Here is a 13,612-nt window from a genome sequence, read left to right on the forward strand (position 1 = left end):
GGGGGCACGAAGGTCGCCGAGCAAGCTGCGGACCGAGAGGCGGCAGGGTGTGGCGGCCGCCGGCGGCCAAACCGAAGGAATTTATGTGCCAAATAAAACGTAAAGTTATTTACAGTTTGCCACGAGTACGGACGGCGCGGAGTCATTAAAATCGATACAGACCGGTGCCGAACCGGTGACCGGGGCCGGTCTCGCGCGGGGAGGCCACCGAGGGGATGCAATCGATGTAATTATGCGGCTTTGCAACGCGACCGCATTGCGCGACGCTTCATAATGCGCGATGCAGCGCAAAATGTAAATTGTTCTCTCCGCGCGGTTCGGGATCGTAAATTTGTGGAAAATAATTTGTACATTTTTGACGCTCATCAGTCGCCGTCTTACATCGGCGGCTTCGCTGCAACCTGACCCTATGTCGTCTGAAGTGCGCTTCTTGCTACTGCTGCTTCTGTGAGGCTTCTGGAAGTACAGATTGCAACATTGTGATTTTAAGACAGTTCTTTTTTTTCGTGGACCTAAGCTGAACAGAGACAGATTGCCGTCAGCATTTTGGATGCATCTCATCATATTAAGATCAGTATTTATAATTTTGCGAAAATCCTAATTTCCGCAATAGTCAAATGTCACAAGTGTCAAGAATCATAGCGTTACTATTCGTTGAATGCTCAACCCATTAAAGTAGACTTTGAAAAAGAAGGACATATTTGTAATGATGTTTGCAAAGCAATGTTTTCTTTAACAGTTAATTTGCCAACTTTTTACGTACGTATACCTATTTTTGGTTTGGATTTTGGTATAAGTTATTGCAATTATGATTTTCGCAACATCATTTGCGTTCAGAATCCGTTGTCAATTATAGAAATTTACTGAAACTCTTTCCGTGAGATATTTCTTCCGGTTGTGATTTTTTACAACATCCAGCTATTTATTCCGCTTAAATCCAAAATATCAAAACACACTTGAAGTGGCTTAACCTGATTTCAGCGTATATTTTCATGCCATTGGATCAGTGATATCAGTGACACATAAGCTTCTGGATTGAAGCATTTGTAACTGTTTTCAATAAATTTGTCCCAAAGTGAATAAACCAAATTTGTCTTTTTGCAAACGTTGATTCCAGTGATTTTGTAGTCGAAACGAGTGCTTCGCAGATCCTCAGTAAAATCACGTTTACTCAAAAGAATGTTCCCAATTATTGCTCCACAAATATTGAAGCCTCAAAGTGTTCCCTTCAAATGCCATACGTGACTACAATATTGTAAGAAATGCCTTTAATTTTGCTTGCATAATTCTCTAATTTTACCCTAAAACTCGAGGGGCTTCTCATTCTGTACAAAATTCGTATATACAAAATATTCATATCCGTACTTCAAAATATGGTAGTCAATCAGTAATAAGAGCGAACTACTTACATTCTTGATCATGATGTTCCTTTTGGCGTGTGATGTTGGTCCTTGAATATTTTTATAGCTCTCTGAACTGATAAATCTGCTAACAACATCTCCTTCTTCAACTCAATTCTGGTCATTCAAAAATTACTGCTGTGGTATATCTAGTGTTAACTGCCCTAGAGTAAAATCATAAGCATCAATTGGTGTCTCCTGGACAAGGAAGATTGGTTTTTCAAATTTTATACACTTTGATCATCTTAGAAGACAGATTTGTTTTATAATGAACAAAACACCCCTCAAGCCTTGTTAGTTTTATGTTTTTATGCTTTTGAAGGAAAGTCGTACGAAAGTTAGTTGAAACTAATTTACGGCAACTTGGGAGAATAGTTAATGATCAACTGAATGAATGTTCATGTTCTATTAAGCCCTACGGTGGAGCAGCAAAAAATAAAAACGGAAACTAATAAATAGTAAACATAAAACATATCTCATAAGCCAAACAAAAGTACAACGGTCGAGAGCACTTTGTACCAACCGAACGGCCAACGAAACGTAAACAAAGCCCATTCATCACCGGCACCGGCAGCTTTCACCTTCAAACCGCCGGGCGCCGAGGCAATTACGCGGCCTCTTCAAAGCCTCCTGGCCTCTGTTCTCCCGCGCCCGCGCGTTAGTACCAATTAAACGTACCAAATCCAAATGTTGAGCGCCCCCAAAAGTTCGGCGACCACACGCCGTAAACTGGATCGATCGCGGCCCCGGATGGCGGCCGCGGCGGCGACCGCGGCCGTTGAAGAGCAATTACTTGGCATGTGCTACGATTGCTGGACTAATATTTGCGTCCCGAGTGGCCAGATCCATTATTAAACCGACCTACGAGAAGCCGAGCGCCGAGAGGGAAGACCAAGGCACTTCGAGGACGGGGCCCTCACGCACCGGACCCGGTTGAGCTGGTTGGCTTCAAACTATTTTAATGTTTCGCAAATATTTGATCAAACGCACGCACTCGGATGGCGTGCCATCGCCGATGCGATCAATGGTCGGGAGATGTGTGTACACAGATCGTCGAACCGAGCCAATTCGCCGGCCATGTCGTAGCTCCACATACCACCCGGGCCGTTTGACCGGCTCGGTCACAAAACATTCGAAGACGATCCGGTTTTTGGTCGGGGTTTACCTTCGTGGACAGCCCAAAACTGGAGTACCGAAACCTATCGTCCCCGTTGGCATCCACGGTGGGCATGTGGAAATTTATTAACCTCATAAAAGTCTATCCGGTGACTGGTCAGCAACGGGTCTCTCTGAGGTACGTACCGATTTGTTCCACTCCTATTCTTGCTTTCAGAAGGATACGAGCAACCCTCGGGCCTGCCATTGTGGCGGGCCTGGCCTGGTGGTGCTCGAGTTTATCAAAGGTCCTGGAACAAACGTTTAGCAGTCGTTGGTGAAAATCGAAAGGCAAACAGGGACACGAGTACGAGGGAAACATATCAAAACATTGTTAGAAATTCATAATCAATGACGTCCCGGGTTCTCTTGCACACCGGCCAGGCGTTCTTCTTTGGGTTCTTTACCCCGATCCGGCCGTCGCCCTGTTCCTCCTCTCGCGCTTTCGCCCCTTGTTCGCCGCACCCGGGATGTGACACTTCGGGATCATAAATTATGCTCTGTTGGGTAATGAAAAATTGTCACGGCACTCGAACGGCGCGCGCAGGACGCGCAACAAAGAGGCCCTTCACCGGAGTCAGGACATTGTCTGGCTTTGCCGCTTGCGCACAATGCGCTAACCATACCGCCGTTCGTGGTGTGTTTGGAAGGTTTTTGTCAATATTTACACACGGGCCGGGTCCATTCCATTTCCAGGCCCGGTCGGGATGGGTCAAATGTTTAGATAATACTTTGATGAACTTCTGGTCGAGACGACAACGGCGCTTTGGCCGGGGCTCCCGAGCGGACTACGAAGTGATCCGGTTTGGCCCAGTGTGTTTGGGAATCGTTTTGATCGTTAGGCCGCGAAAAGCTGTCCATTTTGGGGGGTGCCGGGAAACCTCGGTTCGGTTCCATTCTGGCGTGCATTCTGGTGGCGCTTTTGTATTGAGGATACACTTCGTTTTCTTTGGCCTTCTGTCTTGATAAGTGACTTTGCTTGGCAATTGCAACGGGTGAGCGATCTGGACCTGCAACAGAGACAATATTAGTCGCTGTTGCTTACTGTAACGTTGTGTTTTCTGGTCTATTCTAGGTTCTGGACTATTCTGGTCAAAAAGACCAGATTTGTGGAGAGACAATTCTTGGTTAAACTTGAGCAAGCAGCGTGCTCTCCAAATGACCTCTGGCTATTCCCTAAACTCAAGAGGCCGCTTCGTGGACACCTTTTCCAGTTAATAGTTGTGTGATCGGAGCCGACACGAAGAATGTTTTCAAGGCTACTCCTAAAAAGAACTTTCAAGGCCGTTTCCAAAACTGCAACAAATGTAGACGTAGGTGTATTGCTTAGAATTGTGATCACTTTGTATTGTATCTCGTACATTTAGAAGAATAAATAAAAAAGTTTTGAGTTACAAGCGAGTTCTCGATATTTGTTGGCCACATTAGTATTCAAGTGTTGTTCTTCGTACTTGGGATCTTAATTGAATATATTACTTAAATTGCAGCACATTCTTAACCAGTTTGCGAAATCTTGTTCTTAGTTGTTTCAAGTAGTCCAATAGTTGCGGCTGATGTATTGGTGCTGAAGCAACAAACTATAACATAAATATGTTTTCGGGACATGCGAGATCCATCGAGCGATGCTTGACATCCAACGGCCGCTAAGCCCGCCCAACAGTTGTCCCACGATTGACCCATTACCCAAAACAAAGCGCGGATTCGAAGCCCTTCGCAAACCCGCCCGGCCTTCGGGATGCCGTCCGGCGTTCGATTCCTCCGGCGGTTACTTACTACCGCCGGCGGTCCATAAATATGATTCCAAGTTTATCGTGTTGCGTATATTGTAGAATTAATTGGAATACATATTTTTTTCGGCAATGGCCCGGGCCGGGCCGCTTTTTACACTTTCCACCCAGCGCCCCTGCCTGACGGGCCTCACGATAGCGACGAGCGATTTCGGAGATGCCTTTTGCGCCTCGCGATCCTGCGCCAGCGCGCGAGGCGCGATGCCGCGGCCCCATCACCTTAGGCCACAAATGCGGTGCCTGCGAGTGTTGTTTGTTTTATAACGCCTGCGTTCGCCGTGCGCCACACAGGGGCACGCACAGACACAGACACAGCTCAAGGGAGGATTATATCTTGTTCGCATGTAAAACCGTATCTTCTTCTCACTTTTTGCCGACTCGCGGAGCGAAGCCACCTTCGGGCGCGATATATTGCACCGCGTCGCTCTCGGACGTCTCTCGGTGGGCCTAAAACCGTCCAAAGGTTCCTGACGGCCCGATGCCACTCCTATTGAGGGGTATCCTTTTTAAGGGAAAGGGAACCAGGCACGGCACGGCACCCGGTACAGGCCCATTTGCTCATCCGCGGCGCGGCTAATTGTTTTCCTTGCACCGTTATGTTTATGTTCCACAACCCCAACCAACCGCCGGCGGACCGGCGGGGCTAAAAAGATGCCGAAAGCGGGCAAAAAAGGTTGGAACAGGTTTTTGGTGGCACGTTTCGAGGATGTTGGCGCGCGTTTTGGAGCGCGCCGACGCCGAGCAGACGGAGAGAGAAACTCACGCGCTGTTACCGATCTGAGTCGGCCGCGAGAAAAATGACAACAAAAATAAAATCGTAAAACCTAAAACCTGACACAGATTGTCAAATTTACATCCGTCAGGGTGCACACACACGCCGCATTGTCACCCACGTTCGAGACATCGGTGCCGGTGGCTGACCGACGTGTGGTCAGCCGAGTCCGACGTTGCGTGATGCCGGGTTTGGATTTATGATTTGATGCGCCCGGCTTCGAGCGCCATTTTACGCTGCGGTTAGGGTCGGTGACAATGGCCAGACCGCGTGGGTTGCCGCCGAAGTAGTTCGCACAATGTCCCGTGCGTGGTAGCAAACGGGGGCTCCACATTGCTACCCTCAAAATGGTGCGAAGAAAGTGAACAGAACATTAGTGGGTAGTGGCAAGTGTACAAGTTACAAAAGTGTGTGGTAGACTTCCCTTTGACCGTTGGATGTATCGAAAGGATTGTGGCGACTTTGTTGCAGCATTATCGGAGTTTTAATTGTATTATTAATATTTGAAGTTGATATCCATTCATAAATATAATTGAAACTACAGTTCCAGATATTTCTTGATTTATTATCCATTACTCTACACTACGCAGAAGCACTCTACGTAAGCATTAACAAGCTCAAGAGTTGTGTATTGCGTAAGCTCAAGAGTTATGTATTTTAATAAAATTAATGTATTAATGTTTTAATGAAATGGTTTTATAAAAACAAAATTATACATGCACAGACATGTTGCATGTTGTGAAGTGTCATTTATGTTAATGTTAACTATATAAGGTGTTAATACATTAATATGGATTGAATCTTAGGTTGTTACAAGTGCTGGCAATACAGTTCATTTTGTAAACATTTAAAAGCGAATTCTTCTTTTTCCATAATGTCTGAAACTACTCAACAACGCAGTTCCATAAAATTTTGTCTGCAGAGTTATGTTTCTGCTGCTAAAACTTTTGAAAATTTTGCAGAAGGCCTACGGTCGACAAGTTCCATCGAAAGCAGGAGTTTATAAGTGATAGAAAATGTCCAAATTGGGTCAGGTTGGTGACTTCGCGATGCGAAGCGTTGATGATTTCGAGATCACTTCTCCAAAAATTCGACCCATATCCTCGCAGCGCAACGCATTGAAGGCTCTACCGGAAGCAGTTCGGAACACCGGAAAAAGTTAGAAGTATAAATATAGAGTTTTTGAGTTATGAGCAAATTCTTGTCAATTTTTACCACAGTAGCAAATACTGAAAGTCCTTAGACGATCGTCACAAAAACAATCAAGAGCATTACCGTATCCAAAATACCGAAAGACCAACATGTTCAGGGTTACTAAATCATCATCCCGGCCATTTGGGACATGGAAAAGCGAAAGTGTATTCGTCACATGTTTTTTGTACAAAATTGAATTGAATTAAATTGAAATAATGTTCCAATGTCTGTTGCCAAATGCACTTAGGCAATAGATAAATTGTATCGCAATCGTTCATACGCCAGATAAGTGTTACCCGTCAGAGGGCATTTTGGCCGTTTTTAACCTTTAAGTAACTTCAATTACGCCACGAAGACGAACCCGCTTAGTGGATGGATGTGGCAGAGACAGAATGGAACCGAAGGCCGGTTACGAAGACCCGTTTAATGAGCCGGCGGCCTCTAATGGAAGCCGCACCATTTGTCACAGGAAACCGCGATGCCGCCTGGCAATTAGTGTGCGAGCTACATCATAATAAAAAAAACCAAGGTTTTGGGAGATACCACCACCGGAAATGAGAAATTATGCGCGCGGCGGCCAAATCAGTGTGCGAATCAGGGCAAGCATCGTGGTGAGGTGAGGGTCAGGTGACAGTTTTCGCATGTCGTAGAAATTGCTGCGATGGTTTGTAGTAAAACTGTCACAGGATTTTATGCTTACCATATGCTTTTTGCCGTGTTTTTATAATTTCTTGTTACAGGAACTCTGTGCGAACTGTGTCGCAGAAGAGTCAGAGGCAGGCTGGCAGCGGCGGGTCCAGGCATTTCAAATATTTACCTAAATAATTGAAGGACGCCGTCGTCGTGGTGGTGTGCTGTATCACGATTTCGTGATTGCGTTAAATCATTACGGTCCCTGCCAGGTTTTGCGCAAGGTGGCAAGTGTCGATGGACGGGTGAACACATCGTGTGGCCGTTCGCCGATAGACGCACTTTCTTCTTGCGCATCGCGCTACGTACGATCGCAATCAGCCAGGGGACGCGAACGGACGGACGGACGGGTTGTCGTGGCATGCCACTGTGGAACCATATCTCTCCCGAGGCCCCGAGGAGGATGGAGGCAAAAAAAATAAAAGTATCCAGGAAAAGTGGTAGTGGCTTTATTCGACAGGAGCTGCTGGACCTGCCGGGCGACGTCGTTGTCGCCGCTGGCAGCGCTTCACGCTGGACACCGGGCACCAAGGCAAACATAATCACCATTCAATAACTAATCGCGCAGCCAAGTCGAAAGTCAATTTGACCCACAAAAATGAACGGCCAGCGCGCGCGCGATGGACGAACCCGGCCCGCGGTCGTCGTGGCGTTGGCGCCCCAAACCCGCACGTGAAAGGGAAGCGATCGTGAAGCTCGTGGCCGCTCCTGCGGCGGGGCCCAGGGCCCCACAATCGAGGCCCCCGGCGGCAGCGCATGTTGGCATAGCGCATAGTGCATCAACCGTGCTGCTGCGCAACGGTGGCGACAAGTTGGCCCAAGTTAGCGCGGCCCGCGTTCGACATTGGCGCGCCGGTATCCTGCCATTTTCGCAACCAGCGTGGATTAGAGCTGGACACACAATCCAATCCACGGCGAAGGCGCGATGGGCATCGCAAGAGGGCCGCCGCTTCATCCGCGACAAGATAGGCGAGCCACGGCGAAGGAAAAGTTGCCGCTGACGTCGCCGTGCGATACGGAAGATGGTGCGCAGACGCCGGGCCGTGGCAGATCTTTATGGAAATAAATACATTCGAATGGCTCACTCCAAAGCGCGTGAAGATGTGCAGCATCCGACGAGGGCAGCTCAGGTCCGGGTCTGCGGGCCCCGCGAGAAAGCGCACCGCGAATGCACTTGCTGCGTTCATTGACACACTGCAACGTCGTTCGTGTCCCCGAAACGACCATTGGCGGCGGTTGCGACGATCAGGCATACTCCGGGGTACTTTTGGTTTTTGCTGGCCGAAAAAGTTATCGTCCATTTACCAGATACTTTGTGAACACTGGGCCGCAAATTTTTTCGTGTGTCAAATCCTGAAACAACTGACATCTGAACACACTGACAGCCGTTTGGCCGAACGATGGGTGAGTTTATTTCTACCGTTCAATATCTGTCAGCCAGAAGCCTGAAGACTTTATTTAATAAAGGTTGTGAAGTCTACTGGTGTTCGGGTGTCGACTAACTCCCAAAGGAAGCGAGTAAAGTATACTAAACATACTTTTCGAACCAAAGAAAAAAAAAATGTCGAAACTATTTTGTGTTGAAGTCCATATTCGGAACGGTACTTAATGAACAAAAATAATCAACAGCATTTTGTTCATAGAGCTCAAGGAAGAACCTTTGTGATGTACGAACATGAGTTTTGCCAAGAGTTTCGGTTTCTTTAAGATTATGATCAAATAATAATTTTCATTTTATTTGAACTTTATTAATTGACTTTTTGTTGACATTATTTTATTCAAAAACATTTACTTTAACGGGTGTAATTTTTGTTGCTCTTCTCTTCAAATCTAGTTTGCCTTTACAAAGGTTGTCGAGGTCTTAATAACAAATAAACAAAATGACTCAAAATCAAGGGTCATTGAGGGCTCATGATGAAATAACAAATCAAAATAAATGAATAATTAGGTTAATTGGTTCGCCAGAAACTAAAACTGCTCTGTCGTCCCTAACCGGATATAATGACGTGTTACTAGCTCTTTGTCGTACGTATAATAATTTTTCGTCACTTCTTGAGTTTAATATGTCCCTTATTCAGTGACGTAATGTTTTTGATTTCATGCACTTGTAGTAACTGTTTCGTTCAAGTTACTGTTTCATTCATGTACCAAGCTGTTTAACAAGTTTAGCACTTCGATAGGAAAAAAACACAATTTTATGGTTGGAAATACATTTTATTCAAATATTTCAAAATCTAGTGAATGCGGTGGGTGCTTTAACAATTTTACCTTTAATTTTTTGATTTTCGACATCGCTAAAATGCTCTTGTGACAAGGTGCATTGTCCTGATGAAGAAGGATATTTTTCTTCTGAAAAGCCGCTCTCTTTCTCGATTTTTCCCCTAGGTTGGTCTAGTAAGTTACAGTAATATTCAGAATTTACTGTTTTCCACACAAATCCAGTAATCCACACAAAAAATTCCTTTTGCATCTCAAAAACGGATGAAAACACCTTCTTGCCCGATTGCTGGACACGAACTCATTTCGGAGCCGAAGAACCAGATTCAAACCTCTAGCTCTAGTTAGCCCTGTTGTTTTGATTCCGGATCATTTTTGGACGATTTGAATGATGTGGACTGTTGTTAGACGTCTTTTACGTGAATCGTCTTCAAGGTTAGTAAGCGACCACGTTTAGCAACCCATTGTTTTACTGAACTAATTGAAGGCGAAGAATCCTTATATACTTTCAACATTCATTCAAAAATTTATTTTGCTTTTTTACCAAAGGTTTACCAAAAATTAAAAACATCAATCACAGTACCATACTTGATTTTGTCCATTGTAAAAAATACTGCGACACTTCGATACAAAATGGCTTGTAAACAAAGAATTAATTGTAAGCATGAAATGAAACTTCACATGCGTTCATATGAAGAGTGTACCAATTAACACACAAAAAATTACGTTAGCTGAAGCGTCCTCTGTTATTGAACCGCAAAACTTATTAAACACCCCAGTATCTCTTAATGTACCAATTAGCAGCTTTTGCATTCGTTTCGTCATTTGTTCTTTCGCTATTAGTTCTAAGTTAACGCTGTAAGTTGTCAATCAGGGTACGTTGTCCTTAGACTGTGTTTTGTGATAAATAAATAAATAAGAACAGAAAATTAAATACATTCTACTTGAATAAAAAAAAAAACTGTTTATACAACAGTTTCTTCTGCTAAATACTGAAGCTCAGCACACTTCGTTCAATAATGATCACCTTAAGATGATACAACATTTTCAATATTGGTCCAATTGAAGCAAATGTTGCAAAGAAGATGTGCCCCTTCACCGAGTCGGGACCTAGTTTCTAGTGCGGCCAGTCCGCGAATCCTGTTGCAGCATTCGAAACGGTACCCTCCAAATTTACGGTACGCACGAATCGAATCCGTCGGCCATCTGGCTACGGCCGCGGCCCGAAACGGACTGGGCGATGCGCACCCCGAAAGAAGATGCGCCAACCGAAACCCGAAGGAGTCGCAGTCGGCCACTCAGCGCGCGTCCTCATCGTGCGATCGGATGCTGTGTGTGCGGGGCACTCAGCATCGCGGAACCCAGCAGATGATCCGCTTAGGCGGCCGAAGCGAGACGACGACGGCATCGCCGCCGCCGCCGAGCGATCCCAAGCATAGAAGGACCATCGTGTTCACCTAACGCGACGGTTGGGTGCCACTCGCGCCACTCAGGGCCGCCACAACCCAGCGGACGCCCGGTGGTGGCCCGCGGCGAGGGCGACACACGCGGCGGCCGAGTGACGCGCGCGATGAGCGACGGAAGCGCGCACGGAGAAGCATCGCAGGCAGGCAGTCAGGCAGGCAGAAATAATAACACCGGACCGTACCTTGATTTTACCTATATGATTCCCCCGCAGTCGTGATTTGACTCTTCTCCGTTACACATCTCGTCTGCGCGCTGCGGTGCGCGTTTGCGGCGTTGCGGTGCCTGTGCGGTGCGGTGCGGTACCACTACCCCCCTTCTGACTGACGGCCCTGATTCACACGCTTCTCCCGGTCCGGTTGATCCGGTATTGCTCATCCGCTGGTTCCGCCGTCGCCGCCGCAGCATGGTTCCGGTTTGCTCGGTGCCGGGTCGGACCTGAGCGCATCCCGGCCGGTGAGTGAGGATTTAGTGAGAAGTTTCAAAGTGACCGTTTTGTTGTTAAGTTGTTTCCCGTGTGAACATGTGTTGGTGCTCAGTGCTCGGGCAAACGCATAGCGCATTGTGCGGATTGTGAGTAGTTTCAACGGATGATCGAAGAAGTCACCCTTTGAAGGGGGGCACAACAAAAACAACGTGCCGTTGTGGGTGTGTTAGTGTGTGGGTTCTTAATGACGCCACCCGACGTCGGTTTTAACGGTGACGGTGGCCCCGAGCGGCTCCCGAAGCGAAGAACGCACGTGTTAGACAAGTGATTTAAATGTGAGGGCAAGCGACGAACGCTGTGTTGCCGTTGCCGAGAGTGTATCGAATGGTGAATGGTTCGTCGGGTTTGTTCTTCGACTGATCGAACCTTGTGCGGTTCTCTACTCGAAATATACAGTGCACTAAACATACACACACACACACACGTTCGTCAACAACATCCGCGTTGGATCCGGTGGATCGAGATTTACGTGTGATTCCCAAAAATTGCTCACATTCCGCTCTAATTAGCTCACGCGGACCGTGTCCGAGTCGCAGCATCACCGCACGCAAGGTAAGCCAAGTTATGAGTGAGCCCGCCCGGGACGAATCGGTTTCGGAATCGGAATAGCAAGGAACATGGACAAAAAAAAAATGGAACGACACATAAAACTGCTGACCAAAAGCCCGAAAGTGACCATCGCCGGGACCTCCGGCGATGTCCGCACGGGACCTCGGCCTCGGAACGTGCGCTCGAACGTGATGCTCAGTGTGCGGAGAGCTGAGCATCGCTGTTTCTTTGGCGGGCACACAAAAAAATCGACGAATTTTTACGCTTATGTTAATTACTTTGCGAAAACTCCGAGCCGCGGGTGAGTCGCTTCACGCCGGCGTATCCGGATCAGCCTGATGGCCACACCGTTGTTGGTGGGCCGCTGGTCCCGTCGTTCTGGGAAGTGATTGTGCCGGGGCAGGTCTCAGGTTTATGGGCATGTTTATTTTTGGTGTTAGCGTGCGATATTCCTCAGATACGCCCTACGCCGCCTTTGGCGTAGGGGGTTCCGTATCGATCTCTGGCTTTGGTCTGGTCCGCCTCTCGGACAGGCGACAAATTTTCCCATTTTCTGGCCAATGGTTGTCACACCGGGCCGGGCGGGATGGTTAAATGGTTGATAATGTGTTTAATCAACAACGTGCAACGTGCCGTGTGCCGTGTGAACCTTGCCGTCCTCGCTCCTGCGCGAGCGGAACTGGAGCTCCGCTGTTAACTGCGGTGCTGATTAACGGAATTCCAGATCAAATGGCACCCGAAACCGCGTGCTTGGTGGGCGTAACAGTGATAATTAGAATGGGGACCGTTTTTCTGTTGTGAGGAACACCCGGTTTTTGGGATTAGTCGCCACTCGAGCAATCAGGTGGATCGATGCCCCCGAAGACATGTTGCTTCAATTTGTTGGTTTCCGAATGTTCGCTGAAACCCAGAGGCTTCCAGAGAGAGTCAGGGGCCCATCTTCGTGTACCCGGGGGGGAACCGGAACGGCCCCGGAATCGTAGCATTCCGTAGATCAGCGCTAGCGCGGCGACCCGCTAGGAACCGCATTATCTTGATCGCTTGATCACCTGCCGCTGTAAAAGCCGCGGCCTGAGGATGGAAGCGGTCGCCCGACGCGCCGACCGACCGACTTCACTTTCAAAAGTCAAATTCCTGCGCGATCATCTCGCACAATGCTCGCGCGCGCGCCCGAACGAGATCAAAATGTCGTGAGACGGATTCCGCGGGGGTCCTCCTCGCGAGTGGATCGTGTTGCACCGGCTCCACTGTGTGTGTGTTTGTGTGTGACTGTTTACACTTTTGGTAACACGCTCACTGCGCACGGCTCACGGAGGAGGTGCGCGAATGGGCAAAAAGATTTATCGCGGCGATAGGAGCGGACGACATCATGATCATAAATATCGACAAGCGTAAAAAGGCGGACCCTGCAGAGGGGAGAGGCGGCCAGCTGCGGCCCGGGGCTGGCCGCGACTAGTGGAGTAGATCTGTGGCAACTTTAATGCGTGCAGGGGGAGAAAAGGCGAAAGGCAAGAACTAGGTGTAGAAATTGTCATCTCGCGTCGGATCGGGGTAGCCCTGGCCAACCCTGTCGTCGAGTCGGGTTTTCCAGTTTTTCCTAAACGCCCGGTAGAAAAGGCCATCAACAGAGAGAGAGAAAGAGAGCACCGAACGGAGGGTTAATCCGATAAACGCATCGCTTTGCGCCTATCGGCGAGTGACAGTTGGACGGAACCAGGGAAATAGAAAGAAGAAAACCAGGGAAACCGCGGCGTAACGCGTCGTCGAGGTTTTCTAGCTTTTCCCGGATGGTAGGGGAAATGGTTGCACAATGACTGCCCGGCCGTGCCGTGCGCTAGCTCCGCCCATTGTTTACGCTTGATAGTGTGGTGTGGTCCATGAGTGGATATGAGCGGCA

The 13,612-nt window shown here is 47.9% G+C and overlaps 1 protein-coding gene across 1 annotated transcript in view; it reads left to right on the forward strand.

The window, feature by feature from the left end:
- Positions 1 to 11,627: 11,627 nt before the first annotated feature.
- The window catches only part of LOC128278808 (protein embryonic gonad), a 61,175-nt gene continuing 59,190 nt past the window's right edge, over positions 11,628 to 13,612 (forward strand). The window contains exon 1 of the mRNA XM_053017536.1: positions 11,628 to 11,718. The gene's annotated coding sequence lies outside the window, so the exon portion shown is untranslated. The remainder of the gene's footprint in view (positions 11,719 to 13,612) is intronic.

The sequence above is a fragment of the Anopheles cruzii genome, chromosome 2 (genome assembly GCF_943734635.1).
Source record: "Anopheles cruzii chromosome 2, idAnoCruzAS_RS32_06, whole genome shotgun sequence".
Lineage (NCBI taxonomy): Eukaryota > Metazoa > Arthropoda > Insecta > Diptera > Culicidae > Anopheles > Anopheles cruzii.